Source organism: Platalea leucorodia (assembly GCF_965183815.1).
Source record: "Platalea leucorodia genome assembly, chromosome: Z".
Taxonomy (NCBI): Eukaryota; Metazoa; Chordata; class Aves; order Pelecaniformes; family Threskiornithidae; genus Platalea; species Platalea leucorodia.
In genome coordinates, this window is record NC_138858.1 from 18,958,750 (window position 1) to 18,983,986 (window position 25,237).

Here is a 25,237-nt window from a genome sequence, read left to right on the forward strand (position 1 = left end):
GGGAAGAGTCACACAGGTGGAGTATTTTTTGAAGGGCAAGGTGATTTGAGAATTTTCATTTTCTCATTCACTTAAATTGAGGTTCTTCAATGACTCTGTTCTCTAAGAACTCCAGTTCTTGAGTTGCCATAAAGAGGATATCATAGCACATGTCTGCCACAGAAGTGTCAAAAAACACTTACTAATCTAATAATTAGATTTACTAATAATTAATTACACTTACTATCTAATAATTAGATTTTACTTTCATTTAGTTGATACACGTTTAGCAAAATATTTCTCAGCCTGCGACCAGTGTAATCAGTACTTCTCTAAGGTACTCTTTCTACCCAAGAAGCACCCTCTCCACTCAGCTGTGAAGCGCTGCTTTAATGTTTACAGTTTTTAAAAAAAAAGTTTAATTTCTCTACTCAGAGGCATTACAACCATATTACTCTCCAAGCATTTTTCCTCCCAAGTATTACGAATATATAGAACTACTCTTTTGTCCAGCTCCAGTGCCATGATTTGATATTAGCACCTCCTGCCTGCCCAGTAAAGGACAACGTCCAGAGACAGATTTCAGAGAATTAAAAGCAGCTATACCAAAAATTGAGAACTAGTTAATAAACTCCTGCTGCTGCTAACTCCAGCTTCTCTGTAGGAAATATTTTTCCTTTGAATAACTTTGCATAACAAAAACATCTAACACTAAAATGTGCCCAGCTGGCAAAGAGAAAGAATAGGTAAGCTGGAACTATACCTTCTTGCAGGACGACAGTTCGGGTTTTCTTCATTTCAAGCATACATGCGTGTACATCATGTTCCTAAATCTCTTTATTCACATGCTTATAATGAGGAGCAGATTTTCAGATATTTCCTGTACTTCATACATGAAGTAGGGAACTGGGAAGGGGAATACAGGGGCAGGGTAGCCATGTGAACATGTTGCCTGGGCCGGAATAGAGATACTATGTCAGGCAGTGCTAGTGGGTGTGGGTGAGAAACTTAGCGTCCATTTGGATTCCTCATAAATTCAATCTGAATCTTTTGTCATAAGCGTAGTTGTGGTGACATCTACAAATAAAGTCAGAGTTTGAATATATGCATTAATCTAAACCTTTCTTGAATAATGGCTTAGCTGTCCATAAATTATTCCAGATATAGTGGCAAAACCAAAAAGAGAGTTGTTTCTACTGATGTGTAAGTAGAATAGTGAATTGTAAACTATTTTCTTCAGCTGTATTAAAGTTATAGGGGAGCAAATGTCTTGAAAACTGGTAATTACATTAAGTTAAATATTTCACAATGGTATGGGTGTTAAGCAGGTTATTTGGACAAAAGATCAAAATTACACATGCCATAAGGAGAAAACTTCTGGTTAAAAAATGGAGCTTAGCATCATTATGCATTATGTGCAAATTTGAAAGTGTTTGTTAGAAACCAGAAAAAAAAAATTTGTCATGGGAATTATTTTCAATTTAGGAAATAATATACCTATTGTGTGATAAATAACTGTCCTAAAATACCAGTAAGTTTGTTAAACTTAGATTCAACCAATATTTATAAATTGCAAGAGAGATTAAATAATTCTTCCAATGTTTTTGATAACGTATTCTCAGTGGAGGAGTGTAATCATTGTGTAATGAAAATTAATACAAGGGAAAAAAAATCTGAATAATATGCTTATTCACAGTAAGCATCTTTAAGATATCCTTCACAGATCATTAAGTTCATGGGATTAGGAATGAGCCTGCATAGATTTAGCAATGAATCACCCTCCTCAGGATATTGTAACAGGTATGAAACCCTCTCCAGGCCATATGGTGACAGAGGGCAGCACTTTTTCCCAGGGGCCTTGTCAAACTTAGCCACAATCTATTGTCAGGCACAGTCGGTGAAATCTGATACTCGCTTAGTTTAGCGCAACAGAAGTCCCCTTAAAGATACTATCAAGAGTACAGTGATCACATGAAATGACTTGCATTCTGTCAGTCTGCCACGTCTCTCACATAATCCCATATGTGATTATCATACCATATAGATGTTTCACTTTTTTCCTTCTAAAATATATTCATATTTATGTATAAATATATATGCATACTTACATTTACCATTATAAAATTCATCACACCAACATCCTTTCCACAAGTCAATATGGACCTACAGCTGGAATATACTAAGCAACTGGCAAAGAAGAAAATACTGATATGCTTTTAAATTATTTCTGTATTTTGGCAGATAATCTAGTAAATATCCCTATCATTTTTCCTTCAGACGTTATATAAGGTTTGGATTACTCCTACTTGTAAATGGAATTTTAAATTCATTATAAGAAACACACTATGCAGTCATCTGGCATATACTTTAATGATGCCTTTTAAAACAAATAGAGCTGTTACATCTGTACATCATAACAGTTAAAATCATTCATATAAATAGATCCTTTGTAAATGGAGGGAAGGCAGGGAGGGGCATGAAAGATTTATTCAGCAGAGTCCTTGTTTTTCTCTGGGATAATTGCCGTTGTCCTGTAGTACACAGATCTCAGTCAAGTAACATGTTTAAGGCTGTACTTTTGTCTACTGCCTACAACAATTCAACACAAATTGACTTTCAATGTTCATGTCCAGGACACATAGCACAAGCCAAAGCAGAGGAACCATTCTCTCACCAGTGGCTCACTCCACCGAACTGACAGCAGCAACAGAATACGGAAAGGCATAACGAATACTTAAATCCAGCTAAAATTAATCAGGAGCTCAATTAGGCAGAAAGTAATTACCAAACCTGTAATTTGACTAGGACACAGTAGCAGATGTTCCTACTCTTGCATATAGTACCATGGGACCTTTAATTATCTTAAAATAGCCTCATCTTTGGAATTCACTTCCCATCCTCTTGGTCAATAACACTCTCAGTTTATTGAACTGCAAGGCCCATGTGTTCTCCCCAGCTGCAAGATATTGGGAAAACTCCAGGGCATGACGTTAAACATATTTTAGCTTGAGTTACTGCATTTTTGCAGAATTAGACTTATAGGAAGGATTTACTGCAACGCAGCTTATGTAAGAGTTATCAAAAAGCCAGGCATGATAAGGCTCCTTTTCAGAGCACATCAATCCTTTATTCATAAAACCACAGTTTTAGATGCCACTCTGGAGAGCAGGCCTTCTACCATATCCTCCACACCTTCTTGCAGAGGCAGGGATTCAGTGAAGACTCAGAGAGAAGCACATGAGCTGCTAAGTCACTGACCCTCCTTTCTTGAGCAGGTTACTTTCTTCACAGAAAATTTCCATTTGGGTGCTGAACAAGCAAGATGTTATTTTGCTTTGTCCAACAAGATCTCATACCGCAATGATGTAACTTAAAGCCTCATATCGAACTCTATACCTTGAAATAAAAAGAAACAATATTTGAATAAGGAAAATTTTTTCTCTCATTTACCTGCTTTTCTCTAGAAAATAAAATCCTGTATTCGCTAAATAATATCTCTGTTGCCATGGAAATTGTAAAGATTTTACACCTTGACATTTTGACTTCATTTCTGGATCAAATAGGAGAAGGAGATAGAATAAGACAAGTTGGGCTAACAGGGTAACACAATGATTTAAACAAAAACACCTCTCATAATTAAACCAGAATGTCAAGGATATTTATGGAAAACATAGAAAAGATAGGTGGATTTAAATGTAAATAGAAAGCATTAAGCAGGTTTCCCTTTGTATACTATGCACCTTAAAATTATTATAAATAGCACTAAAAAACACTTTTTTTTCTGATTAAGAGCTTGAGAATATTACCTAATGATATTTTATCATATTGACAAGCCAAGGAACAGTTACCAAAGCAATTTAAATCCTTATTTCAACGGCATAATACTCAGGCCAGTTTTAGCCCAACTCATTGTTAACACTTAAACGCTGCATTTTTTTGCAGAGTGTGTGTTTACTCATAAGATGAATATTAGAAAACTAAACAAATGGCAAATTTGCAGTTTAAGGCACTATTCACCTGTAATATGAGAAAATAACATTGATTATCAGAGCGATCTGCTGTTCTACCTAATACTAAAACAGCATAAAAAAGAATTGTGTTCAAAATCATTTCCAGTTATTTAAACTAGCCGATATGTAAACAGTTGTCATGTAATCTGTGTTATTCCTTCATTTAAAATAGATATTAGCTGATGAAGATAAAAATTCTTTTTAAAAAGCAAAACGCACGTGTGCCACTGGCAGAGTTCAAATGAAACTGTGACTACAAGCAGGCTGCTAAAATTCCAGGGAGTGGATAATTTTACCTGCGTTACTCTCTAATACTATGCAGGGGCTTCTATACTATGGGTGGTTGAGTGAAATGGACATTGAGCAGATCCCAGAGAGTTAGTCCGCTACAATTTGTTTCTCACAGTGACCATTTTCAATAGGGCTAAACTATATTCTCTCCAGTGGCCATGTATTTCAGTAGTACTGTCCTACTTTCCTTGACAGTTGCCTCAGTTTACAAAGTACTGAAAATGAGAAATTTGCATTATGTTCTTGACCCAAGCCAATTACAAGGAATGGAGGTAGGGAAGCTAGGTATGTATGGTCAAAATGTGATGCATAATAAGTACAAGGAGGATTACGTATTACATACGGTACTTCTATTGTGAATAATTACTTCTGCTCAGGAGCCACAGCATGCATGGTAGTGGGGTTGTGTTACTCAAGAATCAGTGGCAGCAGATATTCTGCTGGAGCAGAATATCATGAGATTTCTTTATCAAACTTTGGTATTTTGAACACAGTTGCTGTCAAGCTGAGATACATGTCATTGCTCAGTATACTGTGTGGAAAGAGAAGATACTGCAGTTATGTTGAAGTAAGACTGTAGTAGCTCATAGGAGTTATTTTGATCTTACAAAGGGGAAAAAATTAATGTAAGAAACTGTTGTTAAATGTAAAGGAGGACACAAGCTACAGCATCAGAGAAATGAGTATGACATTACCTACACGGAGGTCAGCTTCCTGTTGTCCACTGCACAGGGAAATAGGCACAACTGGGCTGTTTATTTGGTGGATGTATACACTGTGTCACAAAGACTAAAGAGAGTACTGGCCCAGTCCCCTACAAGAACGTTACAAAAAGGAAGTGTGTACTCTCATCTTATAATCTGACATACAAAGATCCACTATTCTTATGGTTATGAAAGGTCCCTGAATGAATGTGCATGGCATCGCTAATAGTCTTGCCCTGCTAACCACCACTAGCTGCTAGCCATGACATAGGAAAACAGGGCAATTTAGATTGGAAGTGAAGTGACCTGTGGAGGTCATCCAGTCTAATTAGAATAATAATAAGCAATTAGAAACAGCAATAGATTAATTTCTTAACCTAGCCTTCTTTGAACAAATCCTGAAAGCAGAAGTTCCTCTAAAATCCTGGAAACCATTTCCAGGCACATTAAGGACAAGAAGATCATCAGGAGTGGTCAGCATGGCTTCACCAAGGGGAAGTCATGCTTGACCAACTTGATAAACTTCTACAGTAAAGTGACTGGTTTAGTAGATGAGGGGACAGCAGTGGACTCACTGAAGTCCAGTGGATACTTGGACTTCAGTAAGGCTTTTGACACTGTCTCCCATAACATCCTCAAAGACAAGCTGTTGAGCCCAACTGAGCCCAGTTCTAGGCTCCTCAGTACAAGAAAGACATGAACATACTGGAGAGAGTTCAACAAAGGGCCACAAAGATGATTAAAGAACTGGAGCATCTCCCATAGGAAGAAAGACTGAGAGAGCTGTGACTGTTCAGCCTCGGGAAGAAAAGGTTCAGGGTGAATCATATTAATATATTCAAATACTTGAAGGGAGAGTGCAAAGAAGGAGTCAGGCTCTTTTCAGGTGCCCAGTGACAGGACAAGGGGCAATGGGCATAAACTGAAGCACAGGAGGTTCCCTCTGAATATCAGGAAACACCTTTTTACTGTGACCGTGACTGAGCACTGGAACAGATTGCCCAGAGAGGTTGTGGAGTCTGCATCCTTGGAGATATTCAAAAGCCATCTGGACAGAGTCGTGGGCAACTGGCTCTAGGTGACACTGCTTGAGCAGGAGTGTGGGACCAGATGACCTCCAGAGGTTTCTTCCAACCTCAACCATTCTGTGATTCTGTAAAACCCAGATCTCTCAGCCTCTCCTCATATGTCACATACTCCAGCTCCTCAATTATCCTGGTGGCCCTCCACCAGACTCACTCCACTATGTCAGTGTCCTTGTGCTTGGGAACCCAAATCTGGACAGATTTGGTACTCATGAGTACCAAACAGAAGTGAAGAACCACTCTCTCAAGTCGCTCAGTATGCTCTTGCCAAAACAGAGAGAGTGTGTTTGCCAGAGTCATTTTGCTTGGGATCTTGATTGCTTGCTTCTCCATTCTAACTGATCTTGATTGCTTGCTCCTCCATTCTAACTGAAGACAGTAAAACATAGCCGAAGAAATTCTATGCTAGTGCATATAAAATTAAGTCCCCAAATATCAAAGCCCAAATTATCCTTTTTAATATGAAAAGAAAAGATTCTGAATGGTCAATTTTCAAATATATCATAAAAATTGTATTTCATGGGAAAGAGAGAATCTCGCAACATCTGGCTCCTAGAAACATTGTCATGTTTTGTTTTCTTTTTTGAGAACTCAGTTTCTAACCCTTCTGTTATGGAGGAATAGTTTTATTTTTGTCTACAGAGATATTAAAAAAAAAACAATCCCAAGCGATAATATCTAAATGAATCTCAGTCTTTCAAGGCATCATTTCCAGTTTTTAGAAGCTTGGAGTTTCTGATGCCATTTAAAAATTAAAGAGGGAAAGTCGTCACTGGCACTACTGCAGAAAAAAATTTATCAGTGGGAATTGAGAGGACCTGTCAGCCTCTCTCCTAATAAAGTTTACCACTCCTCTAGGGAGCCTGTAAAAGTGTTACCACCCCAGCATTCTCCTTTTCATTCACAGAACACTGAAAGCAGAGAGTAAACCCAAGTGCAACCTAAGCTGCTGCTGATTTGTCTCCTTCAGCACTCATGCAAGGGTTTTGTTTTGTAAAGTGCTCCACCCCCTTCAACCTTATTTCCCTGCACAGGGAAACTGCAGGAGGACAAGACTTCACAGACCTGAGCACCGTACACCCACACTGGCTAGTTAAACAAAATGTAGGAAGCAATTCAACATCAGAGAAAGTCAGGACTTGAAGTAAATATGATGTAGACTGAGTGCACACATGCTGTACCCAAAACCTCCCAGTTAAGCTTGCTCTAGCAACCATAAATAAGCATTTGATTAGGCACTTAGTGCTGACAGGCAGTGGATGTTGTCCTTTAAATAGGAACATTCTTTTAACAGCAGGAGTTCCTCTAAGAGAAGATTTGAGATAACATCAGAGACCATTCAAATTATTTTCAGTATACTGCTACAGCATATTACCAGAAGTACTTTAAAACATTTGTACAGCCAGGAAGAAGTAGTATCAATTTATCATATGCTACTATCCAAACTGGAATAATTAAATTGTCAAGCATTCATGCCCATCCAATCTTATGATTCATTTATCATCAAAAAGATACAATGATCCAAAAGCCATTTAATGGACCCATTCCTTCTTAGGTTTGTGGACTTAACTATGTCTTATGAGATGTTCATAGGCAATAAACAAGGATTTCTTTCACAGCCATTAGGTAGCATTATAGTTCTTCCATAAAAATACTGTCCTACACGGCTTTCTCAAGCATAGGAAAAGTCTGATTCTGGTCTTGCAATTTTTCATCCTGCAGTTTTTCCCATACACTGAATCAAATAGACAAGGAAAGAGTTGCATGATTTTGTGAACAATCTTACAGCATGAATCTTAAATCTCTTGGCACGTTTTATGACGTATGTAAAACAGCAAGTAATATCCTACAGGCCTAATCCAGCCTTGATCCTGTCAAGAAATTTGGGAGCATTATTTAGTAGTGCCAAGTCAAGCTTTAATTTTCAAAGCATCTGTATCCAAGCCGTTACATATATGTAGAAATTCATCACAATCGTGGCCAATTCAAGGGCAGTACACATGCTGCGAAAAGCAGTAAATGTATTGTTCATATTGAACAATTCAACTGTCTCCACTCACTGAGGCTGACAAATTTATTTATTTTGCAGATCTCTGGTAGATGTGCCCTCATCTGATTCTTATAAAACTGCTTAAGTCTCTTGAGTGTGTGAAATATCATTTAGATCAATTAGATGAAGTGGAATCAAAAGAAGTGTTCAGTGTCTAAGACAAGATACATGGAATAAATGTCCCAATAGATTGCACAACAATAAAATGACAAAATAGGCTATTTCATTCTAGACATTAAATCCTTGCTGCTCACCTGGATCCTCAATTTTGGTCCTTAACTCAGAAGCTGATTAGGAGAATATGATAATTCAGGAAATTAAGTAACACATGCAGACTAGATTCACAGCAGGCATTTCTTCCAATACAGCAACTGGCACAGCTGGTCTCCAAGTGCAAGTAGTGGCACAGCACTAGGTCTTCCACTTCAAAATCATTCCCCAGTACATCAGGCATTTCATGCACTCCAGCCCTGGGGGAAAAAAAAAAAAAAAAGAAGAATTCTTGCACACAATATGTTTTTCAGTTGTCTGTTCAAGCATATGACAAATTGCTGAAAAAGATGGCTGTTTTCAGTAACACCTTTTTACAAGTTGTTCCTCTTATTACTGAAGAGATTTAAGTACAACTTATTCTGTTCAAGGTGACCTCCAGTTTGGACCTTGAATACTTAAAAGTTGTTCAAACACACAAGTTTGTGTGGATAAACAGGTTAACAGAGAAGAGGATAAACAGGTTGTGAGGATAAACAGGTTAATACAGAAGACTGGCTGTATGGTTGTTTATACTAAGTTCATGCCAAGTGTGAAGTAGATGTCTAGTTCAAAAGGCTCTTTGTGTAACTAATAAAAGTGTGTGTCTTCTCCCAAAGAAAGAGCCCTTTTCAAATGTAATTAAACATTCTTCAACATACACAATGTCCTGGCCAGCCCCAGAGAATGGAGAATGTGATAAATAATTCTGTGCAGAAATGTTTATATAAACATTACAGCGGTGTACAGATGAAGGCTATGACAAGTTTTACCACTGTAGAAATATAACTTACGTACCTGAAACCTCTCACAGAACTAAATGCATCAATTTGTTGTATCACTTTGCTGATGGCATCAGAATAGCCAATAACATTATGGAATGCTGAAGTTTGATGGAAAGTCCCATGTCTTCTGACAGAGAAGATTAAGTTTTGCATATTGTTTTGCATATTGGTTTTCTCCAAGAGGCTGATCCTGGTCCTTCAGAGTGATACGTGAACAGTGCACAGCTTTCGTGTTGGATTTTCTCTTTCTCCACACATTTTAAACTCATCTTATTTGAAGACTGTATATTAGTCATACTGTGTCTGGAATATCAGCATATCTTTATTAAAATTAGAAAAATGACAAAATTTGTCATCCGCTTAATTTCTCTTAGATTCTCAGGCATGGGATTGGCAAAATTAATGTTCAATTATGAACATTTGGTTGGACCTCCTTCACGTCAGAAGGCTCCTTTCTCTTTGATTTGTATTATTTAGTTTAGAAATCTGTCTTGTTCTAAGACTAGAGTCCAGAAAGCAACATTTCTTTTCCTACAAAATATTTGTGAGGTGCTTGGCACAAACCGTTTACATTTCTGTATGTATGCTACTATGCTATTATGTATAATAACTATGCATAGCAATAAATGAACACTCGAAGCTTAACTGTTTCTGTTGCTGTTGTATATAAATGAAAACCACTATGACAGCACTGGAAAAGATGATGCTTGTTTTTCTCTAAATGTGAAGTATGCTTTGGAGGACACCCTATAGAGGACATGGGAAGAGTTCAGTACTCTCAGTATGTACTGAACTGAGCTGTATGAACTGACCTGAAAGTTGCTTAGTTCTTCCCAGGAAAAACTAAAGGCAGTGTAGGTTCAGGTCTCCAGCTCTGACAGAGGTCCTTGTTGTCTAGGGGCACAGGGGGACTGTGACCACAGAGTCAGAGCAAAGCCATGCCCCTGAAGAGGATCTACAAGCTTGGAGTCTGCTTCTGAAACCCAAGGGTGCCATCACCTTTCTTCTTTAGACACCTTGAGAGCAAAAACAGCTGGAGAAACATCTAGATCTGGAAAACCATGTGGGCTCATGTGCCAAACTGCTTGGATGAGAGCAATTGTGGGAAGACTCAGAAAAACTCCAGAGTACCTGGAAAATTTTAAAATTAAACCACAGAAGTAACTAATGAAATTAGATATCCACAGGCTTTAGCAAGAGGAACAATAGGGTATTTTGAGTACCCAGTTTAGGTGGAGCAACTCTTCAGTTCCATCTTTCCTTTGACCAAATCCCAAGAGGTGAGCGCTGCATTACAGCCTCTTGAAAACAGGCAGCAGAGATCATCCAAATTTTCTTCCTGAGACAGCATAGTTTACAGGGGTCTTCCCTTGACCATAGCTCCAACCAAACACAACATAAACCTCATTATTAAATGTGATATTTGGGCTTCCTAGATACTATCCACATTTCAGTATCCGGCCCTAAAGAAAAACAAATTTTTAAACCTAGAGTAGAGTAAGATTTAGTCTTTTTTACCATTACTACGTAGAAATACATAGAGGTTGAGGAAAACTGAAGATTTTCAACATTAGGATCTTACAGAAAGCAATTGTTAGTGGCAGATGAAGGTTGCAAACTTGATACCACTGAATCAACGACAATCTTTCTAGGGATTTCAGTGGGAAGAGGGTAAGAGTCCTACATTTGTTTTAATAGTTGTTGCATAAGATTAAAGACTGAAGAACTATTTCCAGCCTTAATCATGATACTTATCTAAACTCTACATAAGGCCCCTTTCAAAAATCCTATTTAGCAAGCCTAGAATCATTCCTTGAAATTACATGAATTAACTTAATTTATGTTATCTCCCTTCTTTTTCTTACACAGGGATATTCAGGTTCTGACTGTCTGGAACTAATTCTTAGTGATTTTTATCATTATCTTTACCAAACATTAATTGTAACAGAGATTTACGAATGGAAAGTAGGGTTTTTTTCTTTGCCTAAAATATCTTCATAAGCATGTGTGTGGGAGGTCAGAAAATGTAAGTAAGTGATTTCCACTCACTCCTTCCTTCCTTGCCTTTAAAAAGTGTGACTGGAAAACAACAATCAGGGCAAGCAGTCCCTGCTATTACACAAAGTTAAAACAGAATGTGGCCAGATTATTTGCAACATTAGGTTCTGGCATATAACACCATCTACCCAAAAAAGGCTCATCACAGAACCAGGGCTTCAGTCTCAGCACTGATTTTCGTGCTTTTTCAAGTTTTTTGTATGTAAAGGGAGAAGTTCACCAGAACAGGTATGAACTCTGAAAAATACAGCACATGGATAATTGGTTTAAAAATCACAAGGCATTTCTTGCTGAAAAATCAGTAATGGCTTGTGAATAGACTTTTCATTCGGGGGAGGGATTTTTTTAAGGAGGAAATCAGAAAAAGGGGATTTGTGGATAAAATACAATTCATCTGAGAACTGGAAAAAATCCTCAAGATGAAAAATGCCTGATTTCATTTTCAGACCTTTGATAAACAATTTCTTGCTACAAATCAATAGTTTTTGTAATGGTTTTGAAAACAAAAACGCAAGCAATTTCACAAATTGTCTGTAAAAAACATCAAAAAATGGAAGTGGATTATTTTGGATCCATACAAATTGAGGGCAATTTACACTGCAAATTTTTGAATAACAAATAAGAGATCTCTGTTTTCGTGACCAGTTCCCATTCACAAGAATATCCAAAAGCGTTGTGAAGGTCTGCTATGCCTCTGTTGTACAATATATAGCCGAAGATAATCCCTTTCTCAAAGAACTGAAAAATAAAAAGCTCACTGTCTAGCGTACAGAATAGACAAGGAGGAGTTGAATGGGCTGGTAAAGGAAGAAAAGGGATAGTTCTTACAAATACCATGAGAAACAGCAACATCCATATGTGACCTGAAGGATAACATGGAGTAAAGCAGAAGATGTCAGCAAAGATACAGTGTCAACTACAAGCATTTGGAGAAGAGACAAGGAAGAGTTTTCCCAAGAGGCAGTTCCTCATGCTGAGTAAAGACCAATTGAGCCAGTGCTCCTACTCCTGTGCTGCTAAGGGAAGGGTTGACTATGACCCGTTAATAGACTGACCATACACAGTCTACTGCTGTGTAGAACAAGCTGATCTACCTGAAACGGAGCTTATCAGGGCACAAGGCACCATCCTGCTAGCCTTGTAGCCCATCTAATATACTCTTATCACGTTTACCCTTTACAGGTAACTGGGTATTTACTCCCTGATTCAGACATAGACTTCAAATTTGTTTTATGACATAATGAACTGAAGAACTCCAGCTCAAGAAATGCAGTCATAGTCACGTTTTTGTCTGAGGGATGCAGGTGTGATGGAGAAGCCAAGAGAGATCCGGAGAGAGGCGAGGAACGAAGACAATAGGAGCCATGAAGTGAGAGGATATCAGCAGAAAAGTTTTTTAACTCTGCTGAAACGTTCTCTTTAGAAGCAAAAGAACTGTTATTACTATATAATGGATTAGACTATTTTTCTTTAAATAGACTTTCTGGCAAGGGCTTTTAAAGACTCCTGGGTTCCAGGCATCGTACCTATGTTGTATCACACTTTAATATATTAGTATATTTCAAAAGGCACAATGGGCCATGCACTGAAGGGGGCTTTGCCCGTTCAGTTAGACCTACAATAGCACAGTAATTAGTGTGATTTTCTTATGTGCGTTATTGTTTAGGCAGTCGGCACTTGGGGGAATTTTGTAGAGGAAAAATGTTTTATCTGGCTCAGCTGTTAATATAAAGCATAAAGTCAGCACAAAGCACAACTTTTCTCCTAAGCCGATGAGAAAAAAAGATATATTTAAGTTTTTAATTAGGCAATATCAGGGCAAATAAAGTGCAGTTTTACTCCATCTCACTTGACAGCCTTTGAATTCAGAAGACTGTGTATTTAGATAATGAGGCATATCATCAATTGTGACCAAGCCTTGCTCGCTGGAACTTCGTACAGATATAACGGTGCCACAAAGGTATGCTCTAATTATGCTAATCACAATGCCTTGGCATTCACTCAGAGGAGTCACTCTGTATTCATCGGCAGCAAGAAAAGTGTCAGAACAGCATGCCGCTACTTGGCTACTTCCTTAATAGCCCACCAGCTTCTGTCAAAGGCTGAGCGTCCTGTTCCCATGCAGTTTGTCTAATCTTACGAGTTCTACAATTATTTTGTCATTGTGATGGCTGAAGGGTGGTCTGCAAAGAGCCTGGTGTTTTTCTAATTGTGGGTGGTATATGGCAGCCTCTAGAACACTAGACGAAGGTATTCTAATTTTTTTTAGACTTTAAAGCAAAAAAAAAAGAAAAAAAACAAAGAATAGAAAATTTAGTGGGGAAAGGATAAAAAACATAAACCTTACAGTCCACTGTATATGAAAATCACTGAAATTGGTTGTCTGCTGTACAGTTGTGGAAAGTATGCTTATGAATATTCATAAGCCCACTAAATTCTCTGTAGTAAAATGTCCTTTCACCTGTCACAAAATAATAAATTTCCTTAAAAAAATTGACTATGATATTCAATAGGATATTACATCTGTTGAAGAATTCTCCAGCATGGTATCTGGAGACAGCAATACACCTTATATTTTCTGCATAAAATAAATTAAAATATAAGAGAAGGTAGTCATTTTCTAATATCTTAGTAGTTGTTTTTCCAGCATGAGACACTTTAAAGGTCTGATTTATAAAGTGCTGCACACTTATTCTGTGGAATAAAGCTCTTTTTAATATGTTTCAACCACTAATGACTTTTCTAAAAAATCATATTAAGTTAAATCAATAACACTTATAGAATTCCTAGAGCTGTCATTATTTCACCTTGTCCTCATGTGGTAGAGTATATATCTGAAATTTTTGTTAAACACCTCAATAAGCTTATTTTAACAGAAGGCTTATAGTGAATGCAAAGTGTATGGTAAATTGGTTATTCTACCAGAAGTCTGATATAATATTAAAGTAACACAACGTAGAAAGGAAAACCTGTTTTCCCCCAATTTAGTGGCTGTGTGACATTAGAAAATATCTGGAAAATGGGGAGAAGAGAAACAAAGTGCAATCTAAGCTACTCTGACAACCAGCCACTTCATAAGGAAATATTTTCATCTCCTCATCCTCACCCTTTCTCACAAATGAAAAACTTTCAAACTCTGTCTCTGAATGAGGCTCCCCCCAGGAAGTGCAACTCATCCCTGAAGGTTGTTGGTCTTGCCTTCCTCCTTGATGCAAAAAGGGATATTTTTTGCTGTATTAGGGCCTAGTCACATTCCTGATGATGTTAGTGGGATTTCTTTTCCTGTCTTGACTGCAGAATGCACAGGAAAAAGCCCTTTGGCCCTTCCAAAATACTTTGCACAAGACAAAAACATGTATCAAATCCTCTGTATCCAGCTGAATTTTCCTCTTTAACCTTTACAATATTAATAAAACATTTAGAAAAATGTGGCTGTATTTATCTCTAAAACCAAAGGTTTCATTATTTATCTAGAAAATAATTCACTTGTGGCCCAAATGAGGATATTATTTTTTTTCTGTGTAGAGAAGTCAACTGTCAAGATAAATACTAAGAACACAGTAGAAAAATATGTTAATCCTCTACGTATTCATCTGTACAAGAGATTTAAACGGAAATTTAATATGAATATTGCTAGATTCTGAACAGGAGCCAAACAAATTCTATAAAAGTGCTCTGTCTACATATTAACTACTGTAAACACACAGAGATTCAAACCTATTTACTTTACTCTCAAACATCTGATAGGATTCTTCTCCCTTTTTCATAGTTTTTTCAAAAGCATCAAACAGAACAAAACTGAGCATTCAGCATTTTGAGCAATTGCTCTATGTAGTCAAATATCAGAGGTATTTCTTTGAGGGTATTTTAGAGATTTCAGTTTTCCATCATTTATTAGCCTCTTATCTGATCATGAATTTTCAAAGTAGGAAGTAACCCCTAGCCAAATCTAGTCTTAACTTAACCAGAGATCTACTACAATGGCATTTATATTGACCACAGATAGTAGGGCATCAAATACATAAAAATGTAAACATAGCAGCCTATATGACGGATTTAATTAGTCCCAAATCAGTTTTTTAGTCTAGGGAAAAAAAAATCAATCAGGAATTTTCTTTTTTCCCATGTGACCTGGAAAGAGTCATAATGTGATAAGTTTTGTATTATATCAATTTTTTTATACTACTAAACATAGGCAGTTATAGCATCATTAGAGTAACCTCCAAATTATGTTAATGTTGCATCAGAATTTTGTCATTCTCCTTGACCGATGACAAGGGAGCAAACAAAGAACACAAGCCTTGAACTCTATCATCATTGATCTTGTCTGAACCTGTCATATGGTTTGCTTGAGATTCATGTCTACTACAATAAAATTTCAAAATAAATTTCTTGGGTTTGGATAGAAGAATCATGCTTTTAAAATCAGACAAAAATGAAATGTAAATCAAAAGTGAAAGGTGTATGCAAATCGTAAAAAAAAGAAAAAGGATGATTGAAGAGTCTATGTCAGGCAGCTCCATTGAGCAAGGAAAGTAATGTCAAAAGTCTCTAGAAGATGGCAGGAAGCTGACAACACTGGATGGAGGGCTGGTAAGTGTATTCAGAATTAGATTTCTCTTTTTAGTTCACTTGCTTGGTCAAGTTTCTCATGAAAACCATTACACCACAGCTGCCACTACACAGGACTGTGTTTCAAACATGGGAAAACCCACAGGACAGCTGACCTCTGGATACAGCTAAGGAAATTTTCCATGGTGTCTAGAAATTTCCCTGGTACACTTTCGCCAACTTCTTTGCCTTCTCTGTCCTAGTGGAACAAGTCTGTCTAACAGATGACGTGATGCAGCAAAGTCCTTAGGAAAGCAGAAATCCCAATCACTAAAATTGTCATTATTTGAGTCCTCAGTACTACTCCTCAAAGGCCAAAACCTGCTTCAAAGAAGGAGTTCTATCCGCAGCAATGTCATAGGCATAGTGAAGGCTCAGAAAATAAAAGCACTCCAAAGGGCATCCCCTGGTCACTTCATATACCATATGGTGAACAGGTATGGGCTGTGTTGTAGCAGCCTGAGTTTTTGTTGCACTGCAAATTGTGTAGGCACAGTAGCAAAAAAATAGATGCTTTAGCACATTTCATATTGAAAATAAGCCCTTCTCGTCTTTCAGTGTGTCTGATACATGCAGACCAATGAGAAACGAATGTATTATGTTCTACTTTGAGGCAACGACGTCCCATAAGCATTTATTATTCTGTATACAAGTACTTTTCTTATATCATCTTCAGTTTGCTGCTATAATAGGTAGCTAGTATGAAGTTCACAAGCCCTTTATTAATGTTGAAAGACACAGTAAATACTTTTAAATAGCAAAATTATTGGAGTAAATGTAGGGAAAAAAAATGACATCAAAGTAGTGAAGAGCATTGAGTTCATTTAATTAAGCATATGGACCAACATGGGGTCAATGGAATGTAAAGGACATGTTACATACCAGTCTCAAAGCAAACTTACTTGGATGCAGTGTCCATGTAGTTTATTCTTTTCTTAGAAATGCTGCACATAAATTTTATGACCAACGTACATGTATGTGCATGTGTAATTAAAACCAGCAGAACCGAGAACAATCCTGACTGCTAATTATTTAATAAAATTGTAAACACACTATGCTGTAGAACTGTTTTCCACATTATTTGCTAAATCTAAGAGAAGTTCTGCAGTGAGATTGTTATCAAGCTATTATATTTATGAATTTTGCCCTCTTTGCAGGAACCTGCAATCTCACTTTGCAGTATTATTTTTGCAAAGCTGTTTCCCATGACTCTTTAAGGTACATATATGTAAAACAATAAGTTTATACTGTTTTTTTGGCTGCTACTTCGAATTTATGGTGAATATGTACGTACATCACAAACCTGATTTTGGTCTTATTTTGGAAATTGTCAAATAAATAGAATTACAGTTATTATATATAGTTATATATAGTTATAATAACTACTACAATAAATAAGTGTAACCCATTAAATATCAGATAAGAAGATCATGTTTCCACTATGGCTTTGTATACAATGCTTTTTGACAACCTGTAGATAGTTATCTTTGAAAGAAAACATGACAAATATTCCCTAATTTCCCAATTTTTAAAACGTTTCCTATCTTTTCCCACAAATGTGGCATATACATAGTAGGATTACAGTCCATGAGACCATTCTTCATCAAATTGCTGGCTACAAACTTTGAAGAAATCTACCATCATAATCTCATAATGCTGAGAGAGAGACACAGAGAAAATTGTAGGTATGTCACAGAAAACTCATTCTGTCTAGATCTACATTAATGTATCCTAACATGGACAGCTGTCTATGGACTGAAGATTTCATCTGAAGTGGTTGCCTTTGTACTATTAAAACAGTCAGAAACTCACATGCATTTATTTACACTAACACTTCAGAGTAGAAGTGTTTAGAGGAACATGGAGGGATGCACAAGCCTGCGTGTTCCAGCAGAGCTGTAAGTGAGAGTACAGGCAGTGCAAGTCCCATTAAACCTTCTTCCAAAAACATCCTGTCAGTGCTTCCTGCCTTAAACCTTTTAAATGTGCAAGGTAAGAAGAATGAAGATAGGAGTTGGTATATCTGATTTTAAAAAATGAGCTTAAGTATGACTTAATTATACTAAAAGATCTATTTTCCGTGTATTCACTTTTTAATTTTACTTAACCTAGTGTGCAGTGGTCACAACTATGGGAGAAAGGATGAACTTTTGTGCATCATCCACAAGCATTTTATTCACAATCTTATAAAAATTCTCTTTTGTATCTGGCCTTTCAGTTTCTAAGTCAAATAGTTGTGTTCAGACAACCTGGATGCTTACATATTATGAAGGTGGGCAAATATTGTTTTAGTAAAAAATGAGACTGAATGTAGTTTTCTTGTGAGGAAAAAAAATTCAGAGCAGTTCTTCTTGAGTAAATGTCCTCAAGATTATCTCAGTGTAAGTGAGTGCTTTTCTGTAGGAAGCTAGTGTTCAAAACTTCTAGAGGTTGCAAGGTAAGTCTTTCTCTCACTCTCTCACTTCTCAATTTTAATTAAATGTTATTCACTGGGTTAACCCTCAACAGCTTTCTGTAAAAGTCAACTGGTGATTGACATGAAAGCTATTGCAGGTCCTGTTCAGTATCTTTGACTTATAGGTTTCAGATTGTCACCTAAAATAAATGTCTAGTTATCAGATATCTTTTGAAAAAATATTATGAACATTTGCGGGCACAGAAATATTGGTTTTTACTCTGCTTGAAAATGCAACACCACATATGTGTAAAAAAACCAAATCAATTCAATGTGTCATGGCAGTTAGAAACTGCCATGCCCCTAACGTTCCACGTTTCAAGTTTCTGATAGTAACTTTGCTGTTCTTAGCAACTCCACTTCAGATCCTGGTTTGTATAACCCAGGTGTGTGAATCAGAACATATACTGCAAACAGAATTTATTGAAAACCAATTTTAAAGAGAATTTTCCTACTAAAAAATTCAGACAGGACTATGTTGGCTGTGGTTTAATTTAAATTAGTATAACTAAATTGAAAGCAATTTTTAGCAAGCTCAGCTCCATGCTGTCTCTTGTAAATGCTTCTCTCAGTAAGGAGCTCTTGCTTCCCTCCTGCTTAGTTTGGAAATGGAAGTCCCAGCTCAAAGTGGAAGTTTCAAATCCCTCTTGGCTCTTTATGTAAACTCATTTAGAAGACTTTCCCTGGATTATGGGTGAAATTCCCCTTCTCTTTGAACAATGAAAAACACTTACTGACTTTAACAAACACAGATATATTTTTAACTGCAGATATTAAAACTTTGGCACTTAAAATGTTCAAAATATAACAACTTTTCTTTGCTTTTACAAGAATATTTAAAAGAAGAATGTATTAAATTATGATTATATGATAATAGACATGCAAAAATGCTGAAGTCCTATGATGCTTTCAGGGTTCACTGGATTGTGAACAAACCTTGTCTCCAGAGTCAAAGAATCTCAGCTGACTTCTGTGCACACCATCACAGCTGGAGCAGCCAGGACCAGACTGGCCATCTTCATACCATGTATTGTGATGACTGAATGATGTCTGGCTTGATGCCTATCCTCCTACTCTTCACAGCCATCCATTTACACACCATGCAATTCCATTTAGCAACTTTGCATCCTGTACTCAAGAGACCTTTATAAAACCTAAGGTCCATTTCACACCAGTGCCATCTTTCACTGAGGAAAGGAGATCCTATCTGTGTAGTCAGATTTCATCAGCTCAAGAACTATTGCTATAGGGCTTAAAAGTTACAGTGCAGATGTCTGCTCTTGACTTGTACTAGCAATGCTGATCTGGGAACACAGCTGCAACCACAACTCACAGCAATTTATCCCTCAGTGAGAAAAGATTTTGGGCTTAGGAAACCCGTGTCATGAAGAGGTAACTTAGATGACCAGCAATCAATCCACAGCTTTGCATTAGGGGCACATATTCCAAGCCCTTCAATGAGAACCTGTTCCAGTATCAATTATAACTTTATGACTTCAAATCATATAAGTCTAGCCAGTGTACAGCTGGACCTCCTGACTCTGCAGAAATTCACTTTCCTGACCATCTTGCTCCAGGAAGATCCAAAATGTTGTTTGTCTTCCTCCCACATGATCCAACTGGTTGCAAAAATATCACCCTTCTTTCTCCCAGAGTTGTGTCTGCTCCATACATCCTCAGACCTTCCCCATTCATTTCCCATTGCACTGAAAGTGTGGGTTTGGCTTTTATATATGTGTGTGTGTATATATATATATATGTAGTTGATTTTTGTTGTTAATCTGTGTGGTTTACTTTGAGAGAGCTTCTTTACAGCTTATAAAGTTTCAATGTCTTAGAACAATACTGGTAGTATCTAGAGTGTGCCTCAGAGTACATGAGACAGAGCATTTGGAGTTGACAGCTATAGTGTAAAAAAAGTGTAGAGCTACAAACTTAAAAAATATGTATGGGTCATAGATTATTGAAAAGACATCCTATCAAATACACCCTATATTCCTGTTGCATGTCAGTTTGTCTTACCTGCTACTCCGAAAAATGAACTGACACATTGGAACAATTGGATAAGGAAACCAAGGTCGTGAAAAAAGAGAGCCAAACCAACAGAGTAGATATACTGCCTGCATATGGTCTTTTACTTGGACAAATTTAACTTTTTTCAGTACCAGGCAATACTGGAATTGTGACCAAAGTGTATTCTCCTAGCAAATCTGCCTGAGTTTGCAGACAGCCTTCGACATGAGGAGGAGCCGCAGCTATGAGTAATATAGTTTCTTGACAACATATCCCTCACTAGGCCAGCTCACGATGATGTTTTCCTAATTGTTTTGTACTGTTATTCAGGGCTCTATCCAGCCTAAGAGTCTTGAAAAGGCATTCTGATGACTGATACTGGATAACTGAAATACATATATCCACTATGGGTCATAGGCTCAGTTGCCTTCCTCTGAAGCATTTGATTCCCCCGTCCAGTACAATAAGTTTTTTGTCTCCCTGTTTTCAAATTGCTGAAGTGGGAACATCAAATAATTGAATTGCATCATATTTGCACACACAAATATTCCCATTTGGAAATATTTGAGCAAGTTCATCGTTTGTACTCATACATGACACTACATTGAATGTATAATTTAGTACTTATTTTCAGAACAAATAACCTGGAAAAAATTGCATGCACAATTGATAGTAATTTGAGTGTGCAACCTGAGGTTGGATCTTATTAACATATTCATTCTGTCTAAGCTCTGTGTGCAAATTCAAACCATGCTGTCTTTTAACAAAGATTGTACCAGGCAGCAGAAACAGCGTGAACATTAGATCAGTGTATAGTACAAATGCAGGGAGAGATCACGGTCAAGTGCAAAGACAATTATTTAAATTCACCATACAAAGGAGTCAGAAGTTTTTGAAAATATTTTATGGAAAACAGATTTTATTATAATGATAAGTAGCAAATTATTTCATAATTCTGCGAAACTTTTAATGGCTTTGTCTGAAGTGTTCACACCAAAACCAACCTAGCCACAGTATTAAAAAATTAAGTTATACAACGAGCTACTGTTGTTTCAAGTTTAAAAAAAAAATTGTTGTCAAAAGTTGTCAATTAGAGAACCACAGTACCTTTACGCCGTCAGTCTTGTAAGTTTATGTTTAAGCGGAAGTTTATATTCCTCATGCACACGTTCATGCAGCAAATCTCTGCACTTTTTAATACCGAACTTTAGAGCATTCTTCAAAATATGCATCTAGATCTGCTTCAGGACTGTTGGTGAATTAAGAGCCAAATCGTTATCGAGAAAGAAAAATCATAATTTCTTTTCCCATCTACAAGAAATGAGAACCTACAGAAATATAAATACGGAGATCCTCATATAAAGTAGGCATACATGCACAGAATGAGAGAAGATGCCTCTCATATCGAACAGGATTCCTTAGACAGCCACTTGTCTTGTGTGAGGGCAATGGCATCATACAATTTTCTTGATTACTATCTATGAAATAAAGAGAGCATAGCAACAGAGCATACATATGCAAAAAGAGTACAGTAATATTTACAAAATGTTCTCTGCGTGCTGACAGAAGTACACATACAAAACCATAAGATCTTAAACAAATAACTGACAAATCAAACAAACTGCTAAAAGTATAAATTCACTATGAACCAAGGTTATGTATTTAATAGTACAGTTTTGCAGAGTATGTCTTTCAGCATTGATGCATTACATAAGAGGACTTGACAAGGTTACAATTTGTGTTACTAATGGAAATTCTTTTCAAGAATTAACCTTTAGGCTATAAAGAATGACAGATATTCAAATATTCTCAAATGAGTATTTGAATTGAAAATTTCTATTCATTTTTGCTCCCCAACAGAACTTCCATCCTGCATTGCAGTGTGTCATACACACAATTGAATTCTTAACAGCTGCCATTCAAGGGAGCTGCAGAGGACCATTTGAAAGTAATATTTTGCTCTGTGTGACATCTCATTTTTTTCTCCTCAGAAATCATAATTTTTTTACACACCTAGTAGTCTTCCTAACAGGAAACCAGCTCTGCCTGTCATTTTGATTGGGGAGGAACCTTGTTTTCCAGGTCACTGGCTTGAATTCTGGAGACAAGATATTCATGAGGGACCTGTGTGGGGAATTTACATCTCAGTGCAGAGTTTTCCTCTCCATTTGTCAGCATGCCAGGTCAGTGAGCTGCTCTCTTGTCAGAGGGAAGATAATGGCTGCTGCATTGCCTCCTGCTTATTACACACTCAGTGCATCTGACCTTCATGTGAGACCCCCAAAGCATTCTGATTTGTGGCTTTCCTCATACCCTAACTCAAGCCCCTTTTCCCACAAACCTACAATCTGTGACTTTGGGTAACACTTCCTTTTCTGCCTGCAACAACCATATTTTAACATACGAATCCTATCCTACACATTCCTTTATTTTACAAAAGAATTGGATGCTTTCATTTATTGTTATTTTGGTGGAAAGACACAGCGCTACTACAGTCAAAACTATAATGTACTCTCATTATTTGTTAACATTAGCAGCCTTCTTTAAGCACTATTATATTATTAGAGTTGTTATTTGTACCTCCATCCATTTTTCTCAAGTTTAAAAAAAGATAATAGTGCATGCTTTTAGTCTTAACTCCTGAATTTAAAAAAAAATAAAAACTATATACTAATTAGTATAAATCCGTCACCCTCTTATAATTTGTTATGTTACTGTACACTAAGTGCTTCTCATGTTAAATACACAATGAAGTCAGTGGCTACAAATGTGAATACTGAGTTTGATTTTATTAAGGCCTGATCTAACACATATTAAAGTCAACAACCACAAGACTGCCATTTTATATCACTTGGCTTTGGATCTGGCCCTTACTTCACAGAGATTAGCACAGTATTATGTGAACTGGCAAATTAACTGTACAATAGCAATGAAGACCATATGACCAATGCCATGACAATGTCATTTTATGGTGCCACAACTGTACATTTAAGATTCAAGTATTTCTACTACATGAAAGACATCTTGTGAGGAGGAATTGGTTTGTTCACATATGTAAACAACTTAGTGTTGGGGTGCTTTTGGAGTAAAATTAAATAAGGCTTCCTAAGTTGGGAGACTTGAGGGATTTTCATTGCAAAAAAAATAATTTTAAAGTTTTCAGAATTTTATTTAAAAATTCAGTCTTGGTTGTTTCATTTTTCTAGTTAATACTGCTTCCCACTAGAGGTTGAACTAGTGTCATTCACTGGAAAATGTTACGGTTAAGCAAACCAGTTCATGCCAATACTCTGCTGTAACACTCAGTCAACAGCTCCATACATTCATAGCATGAATAACTTTCCTCTCCAGTTAGTCTGTCTTCAATGTAAAGAGTTCCACCTACTTAAGAAAAACATAATTTAAAAGGATATGTAAGTAATAACAACTGAGGAAATGAAGGTGAATAGTAAGTGTGGGGACAGTTGACATACAAACAACTTTTCCATTAATTTTCAGATTTTCTTTTATAAGAAAAACATTCAGAGACCTAAGCCCCAATTTCAAGTAAATAAATAAATCCAATTATTCCTGTTAAGAATTTTTTATAACTCTTCTATTAATTTGAAAATTTCAGTTTGTTCTCCACAGCTATATGTTGGGAAATTATAAAAGTCTTTTAATATATCCCACACTGAATGTTATCTAAGACAGAAAACTGAGCCAGGTAGGTCATTGGTCTGTGCTGTTGTGAGGATGCCTCAATATAAGACGGATCTTTGGTGAACACTAACCTTTGTAACAAAACCTTTTCAGAAAATAACCGCAAACAGCTATACCCTAAAGAGCAAGAACATACATATAGTTCATGTTCAAAATTCTGCACCCTAGTTTCCAGTCTGATTTGGCTCATCTACAATCTGAGACAAGAGTTGAGTTCAAAGATCTAAAAATCTTGAATAGCCTTGGAGTTTGGGAAACTTTGGGGAAGACAGAAGGAAAAAAGATAGCATACAATCCCATCTCTCATTCATAATTGAGTTCCAAAACCTAAAAACACACCACTGGGGATGAAGAAAAGTCCTACTAATAGGTGAATTGGTTTATATTTCTTATACTTATTGTAAGATACTCAATTTGCAGAAATATTGTTGAATTTGAATAGTTTTTTTAACTTAGTAAGTGACAGGAATCTGAAGAGTGCATGGTATTACGTTTTCAGGGACTATATGAGTATCTAATATAAAAGACAAAATGGCACTGAAGAGAAATACAGATGTATCTAAAAAAATGAACAAAGACAATAATAAGACTTCAACAAGAAATACAGTGTCTTTGTAAATCAGTATAACAATAAGATTGCTGTTTTGCATTTGAGAATATCAGTTCACTGCTTTATTTTCTTGCAATTATTTGAAAATAATCTGGATAACTTTACAATCAAGGTATTTCCTCTTGGCTCCCTGGTATAAACCAGGCTGCCTGAGGAGATGATCGACATCCTAAGGTGTCCACAGCATAATCAGTCTGAAGAGCCTCCAGTATTAAAATTCTAACTAATGATAATCAAAAAGAAACAAAAACAATAACAAGGCTGTGTAAAAAAAGCCAGCAGATAAAAGGCTACTTCTGATTTAATGGAGCAGGTAGGTGATTTGTCTATATGCTGCTAATATGTATCCCCGAGGTATGTGTCTTTTAGATGAGACAAAGAGACTCCCCAGGCACCTCCTGGTGCAGAATTGACTGATCTGTACCCAGAGAAGACACTTGTGATTATTCAGTAAAAACTATTCATGCGGATATAGCAGTGATTACATAAGACAGCATTTTGTACATCGTTAAGATAGTTAGATGTTTTGTATGTAGTTTATAGTAGCCAGTAGAGACAAATCATGCCTGTCCTGGAGTGGTCACACACGACCACAGGCCAGAGAGGTTTTAAGAACTGGTCAGAACACAGTTTGG